At 43.1% G+C, this 13,568-nt stretch overlaps 1 protein-coding gene across 2 annotated transcripts in view; it reads left to right on the forward strand.

Annotated features, from left to right (window-relative positions):
• The window catches only part of lrfn5a (leucine rich repeat and fibronectin type III domain containing 5a), a 141,191-nt gene that overhangs the window by 99,277 nt on the left and 28,346 nt on the right, over positions 1-13,568 (forward strand). The window lies entirely within an intron of this gene.

A 13,568-nucleotide genomic window follows, 5' to 3' on the forward strand; every position in this document is an offset into this window, starting at 1 on the left:
GTTACTTTGGATATTGCTTTAATTCCACACACACAATCTGTGTATGGAGTTGTGTAGAAAGAGATTTAAGGGTGTTCCTTGACTTCACAGGATAACCTCGTGTTTTTAGACAGATATTAAAACATTTTGATTGGAACCTACCCCTGTGAGTCTGGATGGGAAAGCCAGGTATCTGAAACAAATGGATGAAATTGAAGAGGATCTGTCTTTGCTCCAATTTATGTCTTTCCAATTCACGCCACCTCCATGTTTTGCTTCACTTCCCATTTGAATGGATACAACTTCAGGCTTGCAGTCCTCAGTTTTTCTTGATTGTGTGTGGTTGAAAGAGCGTGTGTGTGTGTGTGTGTGTTTTTCTGCCAAAATCCCAACACTTTCTTTTTTTTCTTATCAAAAGAGTGCGGCATTTCAACAGGGATTCGGTTTTGCACAGTAGCAAAGGCTAAACCTGTGACGAATGCTCCTTTTATGCATTCCTTTGTGCATCCGGCTAAAACACGCAACAGACACAAAGCCTGTTAACCTTGAGAGAGCATTTCAGTGGATCAGTGCACGGCCCTAGAGCTCTACTTAAGTCTGTAAACAATGGCTGTTACTTACCAGCCACACGTTAAACATGCTACAGCTGTGTGAATGTACTGTTGTATGTGGAGCAATATACTTTTTCCTGTTGTTTCACTGTCATGTAGTCTGAGATAACAGACAGTGCCAGCAATATACAGTATATATGCCTCTACCTTATGTCATTTCAGTCAGAGACTAATGAGAGGGAAAAAAAAGAGAAATTTAAATTGAAATAAGATTTATTTGGAACACAGGCAATAGACTTGAATGTTTAGACCCTGGCAGGAAGTGGATCACCGTAGAAAGCAGTTCATAGGAGATAATTATTATTCTTATTGATTGGAGATGGCCATGCATCAGACAGCAGAGAGAGAGATAACTCTTTTTTTGTTAAGTTTGACAGCTTACAAGTAATTGGCTAATTCCCACTGTGCCAGGTTGTGATTGGATGGAGATGAGAATGATCTGCTGAAGCTTAAGAGAGTGAAGCTCGTGACTTAGGGTGTTTTCACACATGTTTAGTACGCACCCTGGTGCGCACCAAATGTTAAAATGATACATTGTTTAATTTTTCAGTTAGTGCGGTTGCTTTCACACCTGCTTTTTCTCACTCGGGACCAAACTTGGAGAGCGTCATGTCTCCATGACTACAGGTTGAAATCTGGAAGCACTGATTGATAAAACTTTCATGATGGAGACTCAAGAGCCGATTGTTAGTAGCTCTGGTCATTTATTTCTATGTTGTTTGTTATGTATAACTCTTGGCAAACGATAGTTCCGATCTACTTTTCTAGTTTGGTACTTCCGGCCGGTTTCCGGTTGCGTTCATCCAGCTCGGTCCTGTTAGTTCCTGGTTAAACGTTAAACACGGCGGACCTCTGCTGCTGCAGCTCGGTAATCAGCTGCTCCTCGGACCTGAGGGACGGAGCCGCCGACCTGTCCGGTGAGCGGACTCAGCAGACACGCACCGACCGGCTGCCCCGCTGCTGCTGCTTCGTTTGTGGGGACAGAGCTGCGTAGGACCGGAGCACCGGGCGGTCTCCCCGCTGCGTTAACCCGTTGTCAACGACTACGGGAGCTCTTTTAGCTCAAACTTGTTGAGTTCGCCTGGCAGTTGGGTCGCACCAGAGTGCGGTTGCTTTCACACATCAACTAGTGCACACCAGAGTTCGGCTGGAGCCGAACCGAGGCCGCACTAGTTTTGGTGCATTAAGGCCCTTTCACACCGCGGACGTAACGAATAAACGACACGAAATTGCGAAATATTCGCGGCCAAATATTTCGCATCAAAACCATTCACACCGGCGGCGACGCAAATATGCGACAGATGCGACAATTAAATTCCAAAGTTTCGCTTTGCGACGGCTGGTTCTTCGCCTCCACGTCATGTCTTTAAAGCAGATATCAGTGGAATGTTTTTGTTAATATAAGTCCTAAATAGTCCTATTTTCCGTCAGCAATCACTTACATGAAGTATTTCAGCCTAAACACGAGTCTCTCCGTCACTCTACTCTGCTGTAACCCGAGGAGAAAATTTTCCTTGTGGGATACAAGTGTTATCCAATGAGGGGAGAGAACGGCATGAAGGGCTGTGTGTGCAGCCAAGGGATGCGCGTGAATGTGGTGACGTAGCACGAGGACCAATTGATGCCTGACAAGGGCGGGGGCTGCTAACTCATGGTGCGTTCAAGGAAACTCGTACTTTGTGTTTTTCCTTCCTGTGAAGTCATACCAGTTCGATCTGGTACGAGTTCACGGGTCGGAAGTTACGAGTGGCCGTTATAGGGAACTTTCACAGACAACAGGACGGTAAAAACACGAGCTACGGGTTACCTGGAACGCTACCAAGTCGTAGTTGTGACTTGAAGCTGTAACTTACGGTTTCAAAAGCCTGCCTTGAACACAGCATTAGCCGAAACGGCCGTGCCGCTGTTATCTGCTTTAATCTGTTAATTATCCCTCACGTCGCTATGCCACTGTCGTCTTGTTACCAACTTAACTCAACACAGCAGCAGCTCACTGTCTGATCACTGATCAATATCTGATATGAACACACTATTGTTATTTCTCCTCCTCCTCTCCTCTTTCCACTTACAACCCCTCCTCCTCCTCTTCCTCTCCTTCTCCTCCTCCTCCTCTTCCTCTCCTCCTCCTCCTCTCTTCTCCTCCTCTTCCTCTCTCCTCCGAGACTAGGTTATTTATTGTTTACATTAGCGGCCAAGCACGTGTCCATGCGCCCGCATGTCCGTGTGTGTGTGTGCGTGTGCATGTGCGTGTGTCTGTGTGTGTCTGTGTGTGTGTGTGTGTGTCTGTGTGTGTGTGTGTATGTGTGTGTGTGTGTGTGTGCCCAGAGAGACGGCAGGTGGAGGCTGACTGGCAGAGATCAGAGCAAAGACGGTGAACAACTTATTTTTCCTGTGAGAGACTGTGCGGCCACCGTCTGTTATGGGAAACAGCTGTCTGTGTTCTGACGTGGGGGCTGTGACGTACCTCCTTTTCACGGCACATGATTGGTTGATGCGTTTATTCGCGGGGCGAAAGCTCGGAAAAATCGACCGCACGACGAAAAAAAATTATGTCGCATTTTCGCCGCGACACATTCGCGGTCGGTGTGAAAGGACCCGTGATGAAAACCGGGGTTCGGAAAAAAATATTGACGCGCGAATTATTCGCGCGAAAAATACGTCTCCGGTGTGAAAGGGCCTTTAGAGTGCGATGTGCTTTCACACTGACCCAAACGGGACCAAATCTAAATTTAGTGCGCACTAACACTGCAGGTGTGAAAACACCCTTAGAGAGAGTTGTAGTCCATCTATACTGAACTGGGACTCTACAGATGTGCGGTTTGATCTTGTAAAATGGCGTAGAGTAATCCTAAGAACAGAGCCACAAGCAGTTTTTAAATGCTATTTGGGAGTTTCCTTTGTCAGTATAGTATTTTGAAATGCTCTGAAAATGTTACCGGCCAAACTCTCTTAGAAAAAAAATTAACACAGTCTTCAATTGCAGTATTTTTGTAAGGTGGACATTAATTACACTGGAAAAATTCTGATCTTTTAGTTCATAGCCCTGCTTGTGTCCCGGTGAGGGTCTTTGTTGTAAACACTTTATTTCAGTTTCAAAGTAACTCATCAAATAGCTATCAAGACATTTTACACAGAATCGAAAATTACTTGGTGTTGCTTTGCTCTGCGTAGAAATGGAGGGGAAGCCAACCAACCATCACACTAACATTGCCATCGTTACAGTGGTAGTGTGGTTTAAAACTATTTCATGTTTGTTCGTGCCCTGTACTCCATGATGTACACTGCTGTCAGTACCGGTGTGCAGCTTACACTACATAATGGCGTAATGCTGTTGGAACAGCTTCCTGCTTGAGACTCCCATCTTCAGCTCTGCAGTATGATGTATGCACCGCTTTACATGTTTAAAGATAGGTTACGTGTTTTAATGGCGCCACCATCTCTCAGTCCCTCGTAAAACAATGAGCTGGGAAAGCGTTTTACATCAGATCCTCTTCAGCAGCGCTGATGTATGCACTCGCGTGCGTTGTGAGGGATAGTGATAGTAATGTTATGCTATAGAAATTGTCTTGTGAACACGATATCATCTGATAGCCGGTGATGGATGCGCTCTGGCGTGTTGTGAAAAATAGTGCTGTGATGTAATGGTGCGGAAATAGCATTGTAGACCAGATATTACACAGCACCCCACCATGAATCAGGCACTTAAAGTACCACTGGTAGACTGTTACTGCCAAGATCTCCTATTACACCTCTCCCTCTCTCCTTCTCTTCTTTTCTTCCACTGCTTCCCCTAACCCCCCAGTCACACACATAATGCATGAATCAATACTCAAGTAGTCCACGTGTGTCTTGATGTATATCTAATGTGTACCGCTGTTGTGTATGTATATGTTTGCGTTCATGTTCGTGTTCAGGTATACTGTAAGTGTGTATATGTGTGTGTTTCGGTGTGGGTGTGTGTTCTCTTCATTCCGCTATCAGTCCGACCTTGGCGGTGATCGTCTCATATTCCTGGTGGCTCATGTGCTCCTACAAATCATCCGGCCCCCGGCTGTATCTGCCTTTGATTGGTTTGATTTCATCCATTAAGTCCAGTTGAGTCGTGAAGGGTGAGATGGTGACCTAAGGAGGAGGAGGAGGAGGAGAAGGAGAAGGAGGAGGAGGAGGAGGCACGTTGAAGACTGGACTCAAATAAAACATGCATGTGCAAAATGACTCATGAAGTTGATGGATTGGATTTGACCCATGGGTGCAGATCCGGGGGGGGGGGGGGGGGGGTGACAGGGAAGACATGTCCCCCCCAATTTCTGAAAAACATGAATTGCCCCCCCCAATAAAAAATACCCTAAATTATTCAAAATTGAACAAATGTATTTTCAGATTTCACATTTTAGATTCACATCTAAAAAGAAATTCTGTCAGGACCACTATGTCAAAATAATATTTACTTGCACAGTTTAATTTGGCGGTATGGTACTGTTCTGGGACCCCCTGCTCTTCCACGCGCTTGCGTGGAAAGCCTGAGGCAGGAAGAGCACCTTCCTGCCCTTCACGAGCCATCATGAACGGCATAAGCAGGGAGCGCAGCAGCAAAGAAAACCCAGACAGAGCAGAGCAACCAACAAGATACAATGACAGGAGGAGCTGGGGCGGAGGTGGGTTGCAAAAAAGCCGGCAGAGGAAGCAGCAGCAGCAAGGGAGGTGACGTCGGGCTAGAGCAGTTTAAATAGCGCGCCCTGAATGCAGTTCCCCAATAGGGGAGTCAGCTGAGCCATCAGCTGATCTGCACAGGTGAAGACAGTTACGCTGTGCTGATTAAGAGCTTGACGTCATGGCCTGCCAGAACTAACGCTACGCTTAATTTCTGTCAGGACCACTATGTCAAAATAATATTTACTTGCACAGTTTAATTTGGCGGTATGGTACTGTTCTGGGACCCCCTGCTCTTCCACGCGCTTGCGTGGAAAGCCTGAGGCAGGAAGAGCACCTTCCTGCCCTTCACGAGCCATCATGAACGGCATAAGCAGGGAGCGCAGCAGCAAAGAAAACCCCCAAAACAACCACACCGGCAAATCCTGGAACCTCTGCTAAGAGATGCCAGGAGGCTATCTAGGATGGAATTAATTTTTTCCTATAAAATGTAATAGGGAATAAGCCACACGCTACCTCTTAACAATAATAATTACAATAATAACCATTATTAATAATAATAATAACAATAATAATATTAAATCAATTATTTACAATGAGAGGCTCATGGCTTTTTGTGCATCTAGAATGGCTCTATTGACAGGCGCAGTAAGGCAAGGCAATTTTATTTGTATAGCCCGTTTTTACAAACAGTTTGTCTCAAAGGCTTTACATGGCATCACAACAACATCCTCTGTCCTTAGACCCTCACATCGACTGAGGAAAAACTCCATGGAAAACCCTTTTAACAGGGAAAAATCGGAGAAACCTCAGGGTGAGCAACAGAGGAGGGATCCCTCACCCAGGACGGACAGACGTGCAATAGATGTTGTTACGGACAAGAAAACAGGAAGCAAAGAAACCCCCCCAAAACGACCACGCCGGCAAATCCCTGACCCTCTAGCAACAAGAGATGTCAGGAGGCTATTTAAGTTGGAATGTAGCCCATTTAAAAGGAAATAGACGAACCCCCCAAAACCCGCAAAAGGAGCTGCCTCAGTGAATAATTCAATGCCAAATATGATTCTGTATTATCGCTATGGAGGTTGAAACCCAGCGCAAATTAAGAATAAAGCAAACCGTTCCTTGTGTGACGCTCCGACCGCTTGGCAGCATCGCTGGCAAACAGAAACTCCACAGTCCCGGAATCAGCCGTCGTCGGTCAATGGAACAGCTGTGTGTGACGCCGCCCCCGCCTGCCAGGTGAGAGCCCCGACGGAGAGAAGGAGCCCCCCTCCCCCGTCGTCACAGATGGCGTCCTCCGTTCCAGAGCTTCGCTGAAGCCCCATGACACGACACCGCGCCAGCCGCCGCGGGTCCGCATCGTGGACGGGGCGACGACATCGGGAGCAGCAGGGCGAGCACGAACACAACCAGCGATCCTTCCCTCATGCGGGAGCCCGTCTTGCAAAAAAGCCGGCAGAGGAAGCAGCAGCAGCAAGGGAGGTGACGTCGGGCTAGAGCAGTTTAAATAGCGCGCCCTGAATGCAGTTCCCCAATAGGGGAGTCAGCTGAGCCATCAGCTGATCTGCACAGGTGAAGACAGTTACGCTGTGCTGATTAAGAGCTTGACGTCATGGCCTGCCAGAACTAACGCTACGCTTAATTGATTGAAATGGTGGAACAAATAATGTTTGACAAATATATTTCTGACTCCACATCCCATCTCTGGTCTCCTCCTCTATGATGCAAATGAATGGGTAGTTTCTTACACAGACGCTGATGAAATCAGCAGGCGTTAAAAAAAAAATAACCCCCTCAATCTTAGGGCTTCATATTTTGATATTCATCCATATCAATTGATCATGTATAAAGTAATCCCATACACCGGGAGAAAAGGAAGATGGTGAGAAGAATTGGGGATCTGGGAGGGTCGGAGGTGAAGGATAAGAACATGAATAGACATTACTGTACATAGCCTACCTGAGACCCTTAAGATTATGATTTACTAATATAACAGTTAAGAGCAGTGATATGCGCTATTGGCTGTTTAGGACAGATAAACAAGAAAGGTAAGCACAATAAATGATTCCCTGTGCAGTACTTTGAATTATATTGTGAACCACCAAGTTGTGATTTATGGTGGCATGGTATGAGCTGCATAAAAAAAATCACATCACTTTTGTGTCCCCCCCCAATCCTGACATCGGATCTGCACCCCTAAACTTCAATCTGTGATGTGATTTTCCAGTTTAGGCAAGAAGTCTATCTAGGCTTTTTATTTTTTTAAACCATTCCAAATGCTCACCACAGTATTTGGCTCCTGATATGAATGAAAAGCACCCATGCAGATGAGAGTCCAGTGTCTGTGTCGCTGCCATTGATTTTTCTTGTCTGCTTGTGTGTCTACGCTCCAGGTTGGTTCCTCATGTGCACATAGTACTGTGGATCTCCATGGCTGTCCTTAACTGTGTGTGTGTGTGTGTGTGTGTGTATGTGTGTGTGTGTGTGTGATGTGTGCACGTGTGTTCGGTGCAGCAGTCCCAACATGAACTAATTGAATAAAGAGTAATTGCGATGTATTTAGGCAGCTGCTGACCCCTGTTGTTCAAGTGGGTAAAGCCATTAGCTTAAGCATAAGGTTCACTTGGGTGGACACACAGACAAACAGAGCCTGCAGAGTGGAGGCTACAGGAAGGCAGCGGGTTCGCTAAGTGGCTTGGGCATTGGTGCTTTTTTGTTATGCATTAGATGCTGGTACAAACAACTAAGGTACATGCTTGAAGGCACAGAAGACCATGTAAACTATTAATTTGCTTTGGAAAAAAAGGGAAAAAATGGAGCTAAAAGGTTTCTTCCGGCAGCAGCAACAACAACAATATCCTTTAATCTTCCTGCTTTACGTTAGAATTTGTGCAATGAGTGAACAAAGCACTTTGTCTTGACTGTCTCAAATCCTCCCTTAATGTGTGCAGTACTTCAAGCACATCTCCTGTCAATACTAAGGTGTTTTAATGAGTGAAATCAACAAGGGATCCCAACATTTCTTCTTTAATAATATCCCAGAAGCTTTGTATTTTATAATATTAGAAATAAACACACACAGGCCCTCCCTGATAAACTATTTAAAGGTCCCACAGAAATGATTGGGCCTCATTAATACAGTAAATAATAAACAGGTTATTGTCTTTAGTTCATTGAAATGGTAGTTGAGATAACAACCTTACCACAATATTAATGTAGTATTTGTATGATAGAGCTCAATCAAATCACATAGATGTATACACTGTACATAAATGTGGACGTGTATTTTATTTTTGTTTGAACCTTTACACTGTAGTGGTTGAATGACTCTGTTTCTTTACCATTGGATTAGGTGAATACTGCACTGATCAGCAGTCTGTGGACGTTTAGGAGAATAAAACAATGAGACATGCTATCTGTACATGTATCTCTGACAATCCACATTCAATCAGCAATCCCATAATAATAAACCCATAATATAATACACATATATATATATATGTCCTATTACACAAGTTCAAATGTCAGTTTAATCTTTGTATGGTAATCCCAGAGGAGCTGAGTCAAATATGAGAGAACAAATGTTCACATGTCAAATGAAATGACAGCCGGTGGTGGAATAATCTTATGTCATTATATTCAGCTGCAAACAGCGTGAATCCAACAAATGAGGGAGAGATCTGTCTTTTTGTAGCTTTTTTTCTCCTTTCCTTTTTTGTATTTCAAACATCTGTGAAGTCATCTCGACAAAAACACTGTGAAACAGAAGCTGTTATGAAATCCAGTCTGCAGTGATCTGATACTATGTCACTTAAATCTGTTGAGGCTGAGCTTCGCTGTGGGTTTTGTAGCTGTTTGAACAGTAGCATGTTCAGTAAACAACGCCTCTCTTCTCAACAAGAGCCAGGCCCTCTGAGACTGTTGGAGAACACTTTAACTCGTGAAGTGTTTTCCTAACTCTGACATGACTAATCTATTTTAACAGCACAAGTACCATAGGAAACTACCTGACACTCCTCAACAAAGAGCCCTACCAACTGCCTGATGACACTTTAGGAAAACAGAGTAGTTTCCAACATCTGCCACCACGTCTACACCGTGTGGTAAATATAGTTGCTATACACAGTTTCAACTTTTCCAGTTCAAATCAGTCTGTCAGAGATAAATCCCCTCATAAAAAAACAACACTTCTTAGCTTTCACTGCAAAATGCTTATTTTTCATTTAAAGGTCCCACATGGTATAAAGGTTGATCTCCCTGTCTTTGTGGTTACAAAGCAGAATGCTTTGAACAAAGTCCACAGAGCGCTACAAACAAACTGTGTCTTAAAACAAGCTGTCAGGACTTCAGTAACGTTCTGATGTCACAACAAAGCTGTTGCTGCTCTCTACTCCAAGCCCAGCCCTCCTAAACGCCCCATCCAGCCTTGTTCCCTTGAAATCTGCTGTGTTTTTATGTGATCACTCAGGAAACAGTCAGCCAATATTGTCACTAGAGCTTCAGAGAGAGGGTTAATGCGGAGTGTAAAATATGAGACCTTGTCAATTGACTTTTCTCTTGCAAAAATATTGCATTCTTTTTGACACCATATTTTATATTCAGCTTGTTCCAACTCCTCATTGTGGCAGTATCATCTTTACACTGCAACTCAAGAAGCCCACGCTCTGCGGTACGGCTTCACTTTAACATCTAATGGAAATATTGAAATATTTATTCTATACACATTTCTACAGAATTAATCCACAAACTTTAAACAAATTCTTTCAAAGTGAAGTTGCTGTATCCCTTAATGTCTGACTGTCTAAGCAACCATTTAGCATGGGTTTTCAGCTGGAATCCAACTAAGCAGGAAAAGTTACTTTATGCAACACATTCACAGGAACTCCATGTAATAATGCTTTTCATGCACTTCCTAAATGAAAATAAGGCATTATGGTTTCAGCATTCTGATTTTCCAGTTCAGCTAACCACAACACAAACTGCTGAGGACAGACTTTGCAAAATACTACTGGATCAATTTTCAGGGCTTGTTTTATTCTATGAAAAATCACTTGTGTTCATTTTAGGTAAAATTTAATTTCTAAAATCTAATTGAGATAACTGTTATCTGTAGTATCTGTAAAATGTCAGACATATTAGGTTGAATTCAAATTACACCGGTAATTAGTCTTAAAATACATCTTTTCTGTGTTATTGCCTCAGGTTACTGAGTAATTCACTAACCCCGTCTGAAGTCAAAATGAATTAAGCACCTTTTAAGTGTAATTACACAACGATGCCGTTTTATGCAAAGGAGAGGGGTTTTAACACATGAAGTAATTTTTTTTTTGTTCTAGACAACATTGGCTTAAACCTGCCTGAAACCTAAAAACACAAGTAAGCTAATGATGGAAGATTTAGATAACTGTTTACTCCAGCTTTACACATGGAAAATAAGCTTCTAATGAACATAAAATGAAATTGGTGTATTTTTATGTGTTAATTTATTTTAATTATTTTTATTTTTATTTTTATGAAACTCTATGGCTTGATAACACGACCTCAAATATATCACTGGCTAGCTGGATGCGCATTAAGTGTGAAAAATCTGATCAGGAGCAACAAGTTCAGTGAAATCTTCAATCGTGGCTTCTTGGCAGCTTCAAAAGAGTTTCAATGTGCGAATACTTCCAAGCCGTCGCTTTTAACTGCCAAGCCGTTCCACTGGTTATCCCCCCCTGAGATTTGAATGCAGCCTAAGCTGGGTTTCAGTATATGGCTGGTGTGGAGAATCCATTTGAGCCGGCCAAGAAGCCAGTTGTTCATCAGGAGGCGAGCCGGGGGGGTGGGGGGTGGAACTGGCTTTATGCGAGACCTTCGGGGAAATGGGGTATCAGTGTGGAAGGCTTTCAAAGAGGTGGATAAAGCAGGCTGCACATGTGTGAAACAGAATCGTATTTTACACACCACTACAAACAGAGCTTAATTTGTCTTCCTTACCCATAATCCCTTTGGTTAATTCACCATTCCATTTGATTCCGCTGGTCCCGTGTCTCACCTTGCACAACAAGTCACTAACTTGTGTGGAGGAGTTTGTGCGAAAACGATCGTTTCCGCATGTGTGTGACATCCCGTTCCAAACATCCATCCCTTTATGGTGAAAATTGAAAATACATATGTTTTTTTTCTGTCATGTATGTGTGACAGAGTGACACCAGCATCGTCTGCGCTACCTCGTATCCTCCCACAAACTGAACCCCCCCCAACCACCACCTCACCCCACTCTGCTTCCTGTCACACCTCAGCACTCATTTTAATTAGCTCCTTCTCTGATCTTTCTCTTTTCCCTCTCCCTCTCTGATAATTCTCCCTCGTTTCCTTTCCATTCCTCTGTCTCTCTCACTCATTCACTCTCATTACAGTCATTTCTCAGTCTAATTAATGAGCTGATATCTGCTTTCGTGTCATAAGGGTCATGAGCCGCCCCCCACCCCCCCACCCCCTCTCTCTTTCTCTCTCATACTCTTTTTTTTCTGTGTAGTGCAAGTGCATATGAGTCATCCGGCACTCTATTTAGCTGCTGCACTGTCTTTCTGCCCCTCTTTCTCTGAACTCAAACAGAGGGGGGAAGTAAAGCAGGGATTGTATGACCTCTGATATTGCAGCAGATTTTCAGCTCAGTAATTACACAGAGAAATGAAAGAGATATACAGAGAGGGGGCCGCACTGTCAGACCACAGACAGGTGAATGGCTTCTCCCTCAGACCTGGGTAGTGATTTGAAAAATTATGAATATAGCACTTAGTATATCAACCTGCAGCAGAGTGTTATCACATTGACTCAGTTAAGACAGCAGCATTAAAAGTGTTAATGACTGAAATGTTAACTAAATTGATTCCCAAACACTTCTTTCTGGCATTATACTGTCCCATGTCGGAAAGCCCAGTCCTCTGACACCGTGCCAGTACTGTGTTTCTCTAGATCAGATTTACAGGTTCACAGTTTGAGCATAAGACTTGTGAGAAATAACATTTTTCATTTTCAATATAAATAAATCCCATAGAAAATGAATGAATTTGTGTGTTTGTTTTTTTTTCCTTTTTTACTCTTATTCTGTCTTTCTTTTATTATTTTATTGTGCTTTTATGGCGATATGGATCCCCTTGGGTCTGAAATAAAGAAATGAATGAATGAATGAATGACCGACCAAATCTCAAAATACACGTGTTTTTCCGACCTTTTGGAATTTTTGATCATCTATATATTGTCTTTGCATACACAGTTTGTGTCATACTGATACATGGAATCTAATAACGTGTTGGCTATGTATGCAAAGCCTGATATAGCTTCTTTCTCTCGGCCCAATTCCAATTCTATTAAAAATAGAATGAGCCATGCTGCCATGTGCATCACATATTCATTCAATACAGCTAACATGACTTGTGTGGTTTATTTTGAGGTTACCCCAAATATGCTGCCGTAATTATTCTGTTACATGAGATATTTATATCAATAAAGAGTGTAATGGTTGGGTTTATTCAGTTTAGTCAAAATTGTCACTATACAATAGAAAATATAGATTTGTGAGCCATTTTTTTTTAAGCTTTATGTCTGTAGGTGGAACAAATGGGCTCTGGCCCGAGTCCCAGCAGGGAAGTCCAAATAACATGTCATGTTATATTGCTGTCATGGAATTTACATCTGACAGAATATCTATATCATTACTCTCTTTTTCAAATCAGTGTGACCCATAGCCATAAAGCTTTACAGCCTGGAAGCTCTTCTTTAAGAAAGCCGCTCTGACCAGGAGAGAGGAAAATGGTCAAATTGATGTTTTCAGGCAAGAAAAGCTGTAAATTCAGGGTTTGCATTAGCAGTGGCACCTCCAACCCAGGCCACACAGAATGACTGGGAAGTGCAGTGCAGAAACACGGCGGTAATGAGTTCACACAAGATGGAGGCCAAATTGAATGAAAAAAAAAAGCAGTTGAACTCCTGTACTGTTGACAGTTGACGTTGACAGACATTGCTTGCCAAACATTGATCTTGTGGCCTGTGACTTTTGTCAATTAAGCCGTCAGTTACAACTTTTAAACCCTTTGGAAGTGATGACTCATTAGGGAGTGGTACTGGGTGTATATACAACTTTCTTATTCTATTTAAAGAAAATAATAATGCACCACATTTCTAACATCCTATATGATGAAGTGTGAGAAAGGTCCACTGAGGATAAACCTACAACGTTTCACCTTCACCATGTGTGTGCGTGTGTGTGTGTGCATCCGTGCATGCATGTGTTTGCACTGTGATCTCTTTAATCCTGATTCTCCCATGCCCTTCAAGCCC

Source organism: Trachurus japonicus, chromosome 22 (genome assembly GCF_045865225.1).
Source record: "Trachurus japonicus isolate A0001 chromosome 22, Traja_1.0".
NCBI lineage: Eukaryota > Metazoa > Chordata > Actinopteri > Carangiformes > Carangidae > Trachurus > Trachurus japonicus.